Raw genomic sequence first — 7,894 nt, 5'->3', positions numbered from 1 at the left:
CTTCAGCCACAGGGGGGCATCGTTCTAAAGGGCACCTGGGGCCTCCTCCAAGGTTTCCAGGTTCTTCCAGCAAAGACACTAAGAGAAGATGCAGCTGAGAGCAGATGTGTATGTGGGGTGGGAGAGCAGGATGTGAAAGGACTGCACCCAGCACTTTCCTGCCCTGCCTGGGCTGGACTCGGAAGTTTAAGGGCCAATTACCCTCCATGTTGAGCCCGAGACCCTCGATGCCAGGACCAGGTCTTCAGCCACTACTGACGATAATAGCACCTGCCATTATTTGAGCACAACTGGTTCTGGGCCTTGTATGTACCTGACCTGCGCTTTGACAACAACCCAAAGGTACCATGGTTAGCCCATTTTATGGAGGAAGACACTGAGGCTTAGCGCCATGAAGGAATTTAACTGAAGTCACACCCCAAGTAGAAGGCGGAAGCAAGATGTGAATCCCTGACTGCCTGAGCCCTTGGCTTTAGGAGGGGTTAGGTCAAGGCCAAGTTATAGTAACTCATCTGGAGTCTGCCAGGCTGTTCCAGTGAGGGCTGCTGGGGCCTGTCTGGACCACGATTGAGGGGGTAGACACAAGGAAATGGATGATTCACGAAGAAACTCAATGTAGTCTCACTAGAGAATCTCAAATATGTGTCCCTCTTAGAGAGGGTCAGAGGATTCATAAGGTGTCCATTTCCAAGTGGTCACAACATGAAATGCATCGAACTACGTGCAAAACTGCCTGCATCACCTTCTCCTCCACCGTCTTCCACCACGTCATCCCTTAGCGTCCTCTCCTCCCCACCCCCCCATCCCTACACCTCTCCCGTTGTCTTCTAGGACACTCCACTCTCACCTGCCCCCTCCCAGCTTCCTTTGCTACTTGTTTTTTTGTTAAGTTGGTGGGTTTTTATGAGCACTTTATTACTTTCTATCACAACAAGATGCTCCAGGATTATCTTGCAAATTTTCTACCCTAGTCATAGAATCAGCCATTTTTACAAGGAGCCCTGGCTTCTTTCATTGCGGAATTGTATTAGAAACCAAGATCTGGGCACCCAATTCTTTTTTGGGTGTCTTTCTTTTAGGCCATCTCAGCTAACAGAGCAAAGAAATATACATATGCCTGTATACTAACCTATAATATCCATAAGTATTCCTATATGTAACCATCTGTATCTATATTAAATTAAACATGAGCTCTTAACTGAAGGCTCTTTTTCACAATGTCTACTTCTTTGCTGAGATTTTTCTGGGGTTTTTTTGTTGTTTGTTTCAAGGGAATTTGTAAGGATTATTGAAGTATTTTTATGATGGCTGCTTTCAAACCCTTCTCACATCATTCTAACATTTGATTCATCTCAATGTTGGAATCAGTTGATTGTTTTCTCATTCAAACTGTGATTTTTTTGGTTCTTATTATGATGAGTGATTTTCAGTTGTATGCTGGTCATTTTGTCTCTTATGTCCGGAAACTCTGGATCCTATTTAAAGCCTTCATTTTAGCAGGCAATCACACTGTTTAGATTTAACACCCAAGTCCTGGACTACTTTTGTGGGCTGTGATTCCAATGACAGTTTAGTTGTCAGAGGCTTTGCGGTATTATTTTGGTCCGCTTGGTTTGTCGGGTGTTACTGGGTCTTCCCCAGGCTTCTGTTCCTGCTGTCATGAGGGTGGAAGGGGTTTCCCCAGGCTGGCCATCCTGTGTCTCTAGGCGGGGAGGGAAGTGTCAGACCTGTGGTGGTTGCTTGTGGTGGTGAGGTTTCTCCTGCTTGTTCCACCTTCTCACCCCTGTGTCTCGCTGTGGGAAGGAGAGTGCTTCCCCCGCATGCTTCTTGTTAACAGGGTTCCCCATCAATCTCCCTTGTCAGTTGTGTTGGGCACACTGGACATTTACAGAGGTGCCCCCATTGAATCCAGGACTGCCTACGTGGGCTGCCTTCTGCTGCTAGGTTGGGTCAGGAAATGCCATGTCAGGGTTCCTTCTTCTGTGGGATGGGGAGACATTAGATGCCTACTTCTGTATTGTTCCTCCAGCCCTGGGCTTCCAAACCAGGTCACCTTCCTCTACCACCTGTCACAGTGCTCTTTGAGTTGCTTCTTGCTTTATCATTGTGCTTAACAGGGAAGAGCAGGAAGGAATGGGTCTATGTCATCTTGTCTGACCAGAAGTCCAGTAAGTGCATTTTTTAATGCTATGGATGTGTGTTGCCAAACTACCTTCTTGAAAGGCCATTCTAATATCTATTCTCTCAAATAATGAGTGAGTGCCTGTTCTCATTTTACAGAGGAAAGTGACACTCAGAGTAAGGTGACCTGCCCAATGTCACACAGGAGCACATGGTAATGTCGAGTCCTGCCCAAATCCTGCGTTCTTCCCCTGGCAGCCCCACCTGCCACCACCGTGGTCAGCGCCACTCTGCAGCACTCCAGGAAGCTCACAGCCTGGCCAGAAGAGCAGGCCCAGGAGTTCACGCTCTGGGGGAACTGAAAGTGGGCGGGGACCCAGGCCTGAGAGAGGGGAATCAGTCCAGAGGGCACATCCCTGAACCTGACGTCCACATCCCCGCCCTGCACCATGCTCTGCCCAGAGCCCCCGCTCCTGCCCCTTCCAGCCATCTGTGTTATGTCAAAACACTTCAGTCTCCAGGCCACTGTGAATACTGCAAGTGTGAATTCAAGGTCTTCAAGTGTGGGGACTCCTGCATGTCACTCGTGATTAGTGCCACCAGTCCTCAGGACAGGAAATAGCAGGAAGAGCCAGGCACCTGTGATGGAACAGGTACAGACTGCTCTGGGGGAGTCTGAAGACCCTGGTCTAATCCTGGCTAAGCTGATCTCACTGGGCAAGCCGCTGCCGCTGTCTGAGCTTTAATTTTTTTCTCCCTGTAAAATGGAAATAATCGTTCCCATCCTTCAGAGAATCCATGCTGTGAATAGGCTGGACAGACTGTAAGTCCTATTAAAATGTGAGAGATGGAAAGCTCTAAAATGACAAATCAAATCTTGTCTCTCGCTGACTCAAAACCCTCTAGTGGCTTCCATCACATTCAAATTAAAACCAAGGCCTCACTGCAGTACCTCAACCACCTCTCCCACCCTGCATCTCTCTCTCTCTCTCTCTCTCTCTCTCTCTCTCTCTCTCTCTCTCTCTCTCTCTCTCACACACACACACACACACACACACACACACACACACACACACACACACACTGTAGCCACACTGGCCTTCTGGCTGCCCCTGGGGCTGACCCAGCAAGAGCGCATCTGGGGCATTGCATCTGCTGTTCCCTTTGCCACACATGGTTTTCCACAAGATGACTGCATGATCGCCTCCCTTCAACTCATTCAGGTAGCTGCTCAAATGTCACCTCCTCAAAGAGGCCTTTCCTGGCTAAAGCAATACCCTTCACCCCTTGCTTTCCTTTACCCTGCCTTAATTTTCTTCCTAGACTGATCACTTAAAGTGTGTGCATGTGTGTGTGTGTGTGTGTGTGTGTGTTTTCCATCTCTCTCCAGAAGCTCCATGGAGGGAGGGACCACGTCTTCTCCAATCACTTCGTCATCCCTGACCCTAGAACAGTGCCAGGCACGCAGGGGACTCCTGCCTTCCTGCCCCCAGCTTTCCCACTGCACCACCCACCTCGCCCTGGAAACTTTCAGAATCCCTTGTGTTTCTTCTTCTCTGTGCAGGGCTCATATCTGCAGGGGAACTGCTCTGTGCTGGTTCCCTGACCACCTTGCATACGTCTGCCTAGGTCACGTAGGCAAGGCTTAACCACAGCTGACCTAAGCCTTGGTGAAACGCTCTGGGATCCTCCCCAAACATGAGAAGTCAGCTGGTGTTGAGAGGAGCTGCCACAAGGCCATTCCTATCTTCATGGAGGCTGCAGTCATAGGCTGTTTCTCATCTGCCTCCCAGGTTCTGATGAGGTAGGGCTTCCCCACCCCAGAGCCCCCTGCCCTCCTCCCAGTGGGGTACAGCTACAGGCTGTCAAACTGCTTAGCTGCAGCACGGACTTGGGCCCATCACTCCCATTGCATTTGATCTGGCCCCTTTTGTTCAGTGTATCCTGTGGACAAGGGGTGGGGGGAGCTGACACCATTGTTGCTCTTGCTTTCGCTGTCTATGTTAATAATAAACCATCCCAATCTAGTGGGGCTTAATGTGTTCCCACCTGCTAACCCTACAACAGATGGCACTCTAATGTAGCAGCTCCTGTACTTGGACTCCGTTAGCCTGTCTGATAATATTACTTTCCCGTCAGCACGATTGTCCCCTCGTGCTCCCCTCATCCTTGGTTGTCCCTGCCCCCACCCTCCTCAGGAGCCACTGGGGTGGGTCCTCAGTTACTCAGAAGACTGAACCAAGGAGCATCTTCAGACCACCACATGGAACAAAGTCAGTCTTCACAATAACAATTTTTTTTAAAGAACACCATATTCGCCAAGCCAAATATAATGATCCCATATAGATTCTCCACGTTCACTCTACCTCCACTTGTGCCCATCATATGAGTAGCATTTATATTCTTCCCCTGTGGCTCCACAGCACTCAGAAAGCGGCAGAGTCACTGGGGCCAGACCGACCTGGGCACATTTCTGGTTCTATGTGGTGTGTTATTTTCCAAGGCTGTTGTAGCAAATTACCACAGACTGACTGGGTGGCTTAAAACAACAGAAATTTATTCTCTCACAGTTCTGGAAGCCAGAAGTCCAAAAACTGTATCGCTGGGACAAAACCAAGGTGTTGACAGAACCATGCTCCTTCTGGAGGCTCGAAGGGCGAATCTGTTCCCTGTATCTTCCAGCTTCTGGTGACTGTTACTCGTTTGCTTGTGGCTGTATCCCTCCAGTTTTCATGGCTAGCATTTTCAAATCTCTCAGCTCTGTGGTCACATCACCTTCGTGTGTGTGTGTGTGTGTGTGTGTGTGTGTGTGTGTGTGTGTGTGAGAGAGAGAGAGAGAGAGAGAGAGAGAGAGCGCTCTGCTTCCTTCTTATGTACATACAATTACATTTAGGGCCCACCCTGATAACCCAGGATTATCTCCCCATCTCAAGGTCCTTAATTTCATCATATCTGCAAAGCTCCTGTTTCCATGTAAGGTAACATTTATAGATTTCAAGGATTAGGACCTGATTTCTTTGGCAGATTTCCCAGTTTGTTGTTTTTTTCTTTTATCCATTCACTTGCACCCAAGGCCCCAAGAAATCCCACGGTGAGGGTGGCAGCAACAACATGGCCTGCATCAGCAGGAGCCTAAATCCCTGAGACATGGGACCCTTCCCTGCCAATCACAGGAGCTATGGTCCCAAAAAGGCAGGGCAAACTCCTGTTGCTTTTTCTTTCTCTCTGTTCACTCATTGATTGGTCCCAAACACAGATAAAAGGGTAAATAAGTTCCCAGATTTCTGATTGGAAGATCAAAAAGAGGAGTCCCAGCAAGCCAAAAACTCACTGAGGCAATCACAAGAGGGAAGAGCTCGGGAAAGCAATAAAATTAGTTATGAACACCTGAGCTCATCCCCCTGTTTGGTATGTGTGAATTAAATACTAAACAGTTCACATAGACTTTGAGAACTTACTACAAGACAGATTACTGCCCAGGTCCCAAATAGACCACTGAGTGGTGCACACACAGGACAGATCTAAAAGGCATGGGAAAGTCTCTGAAAATAGAAATGACATTGAAGTCACAACCTACAAGGTCTGCTTGGACCTCACAGCCTGAGCCCAGTCTAGTCAATTGACTGCTAAAACAAAAATATCACCATTCCCCATAGGATTTTAAAAAGACTCTGAGTATTATAACATGATATTGAGAATCTCCAGGATATATTCCGATATTACCTGACATAGGAAGAAGCATGAAAATCTCAACTCACACGGGAAAAGACAGTCAACAGATGCGAATGCTGAGATCACACCGCTGTTGGAATTATCTGACAGTCTTTAAAGCAGCTACTATAAAAATGCTCCACCAAGTAAGGGCAAACCATCTATGAAGAGAGAAGATTTTATTAATTAAAAACTAGGCTTAAAATAACAACTTGTCTCATAAGAAAATTTTGTGAAAAAAATTGATAACTACGCTATATAGTATGAACATAGAATCAAAACCAACGTGGAATGAAACTCTCCCAGTTATTCAAAGCAAATAACTAGAACATATAAAGAACAAAATGGAACTCTTAGAGCTGAAAAATAAAGTAACCAAAAATTTAAAAACTCTTTGGATTAGTGCAAAGAATGGAGATGGCAGAGAAATAAGTCAGTGATCTTGAAGATAAAAAAAATTGAAGTCCAATCTAAACAATAGAGAGAAAAAAGATTGGGGGTAAATAACCAGAACTTCAGGGACCTGCGGGACAATTCCAAAAAAAGCTAAAGTTTGTGTCATGAGAATCTGAGAACACAAGAAAATAGAGTAATGTAGAAAAATATAAATATATATGAAGAAATAATGGCTGAAAACTTCCCATGTGTGGTGAAAGACATAAACCTACAGGTTCAAGGAGCTGAATGAACCACAAATAGGCTAAAATCAAAGAAATGTCAGCTCTGTTTTTCAGATTTCAGAGCTGCAAGGAAGGAATCACTTCCCCTGTCATCAGGGGTGCTTACACCTTGAGACTCAAATGATTCCCTGTTTCCCTCGTAAACCATAAAGATAATAAACAAAGAGAGTAAAAATAAATGCAATCAGTTCAGAATATTACATGAAAAGTCACATCTCCTGCCATTTCTCCCAGCCCTACCTCTTAGAGTCACTCACTATTTCTGTTGTAAGTTCTTCTAATTGCTAAAGGGTGGTTTTCAAAGATTTGAACACTTAACATTTTTATTAATTAAAAACTAGGCTTAAAATAACAAATTGTCTTGTAAGAAAATATCGTGAAAAAAATTAATAACTAGGCTATATATAAACGTAGAATCAAAATCAACATGGAGAGAAACTCTCCCAGTTATTTAAAAAAATCTTATGAATGTTGCCCTAAATTTCCTTCCCAAGAAATCAGTGTGGCTAAAAGTAACCAGATTATGTTAAGCCCTTTTTCGATAACACCAGAAAAGTCTACACATACTGTCTCTGTAAAATGCACTGTGAAGTTTAGACTACCCTAGGTAACATTCATCTTGTGAGCTTCAGGAACAGCCTTGAAATACATTTCCCCCCCTCTATTCCAATTTGCCACAATTGTACGATGTGCATTAGCTAACAAGTTTCTCCTGATACTGATGATAAGATGTAACTCCATTTTGAGAACGTTGGAAAGTGAAAAAAAAAAATAAATGTTTACTTCAAATGGAGAAGCTGTGGTTATTAAAAAGTATGATTATTTTGTCTCAAAAAGAAAAATCTTGCAAATGTTTAGTAAGTCCCTTGTGTTGCACAGCACACCTCAGTCCTGGGGTCCAATTCATCTTAGGCCTGTTACATATCACCACGGAGAGCTGACATGGTAGTCACGTTTCTTTTCTGCAAAACAGTGAAGAAAGGTGGTGCGAGCGTGAGGTTCTTGGTGAATCACCGCAGTAAAAGGTAAACAAAGTCTTATTACCATGGATTTAAAACAGACTCAAAAGCTGGTCTGTTTTGAACTGATGCCCAATCTACAGCCCTAAGAGAACCAGTGGATCACAATGAAAGTGAGGGAAGCCACGTGCTGCTGGGCTTCAGGGAAGACTGGACCGAGGAACTTTCTGCAGTCTGACTTTCTCTAGGTGGTGGCCAAGGTGGTGTGTGGTGGGGGAGGGAGGGGCGGGAGCAGTGTCCTGGCAACTGCTGGGCTCTCTCCCTTTTTAATTTTGTCTCTTAATATTCATTCTTCCCTTCTTCTATAGGCACACAACCCCTATTTCCAGTTAGGCGCATGCCGCCCAGAATGAAGATTATGTT

The sequence above is a fragment of the Rhinolophus hipposideros genome, assembly GCF_964194185.1.
Source record: "Rhinolophus hipposideros genome assembly, chromosome: 22".
NCBI lineage: Eukaryota > Metazoa > Chordata > Mammalia > Chiroptera > Rhinolophidae > Rhinolophus > Rhinolophus hipposideros.
Note: the sequence above shows the minus strand (reverse complement) of the source record.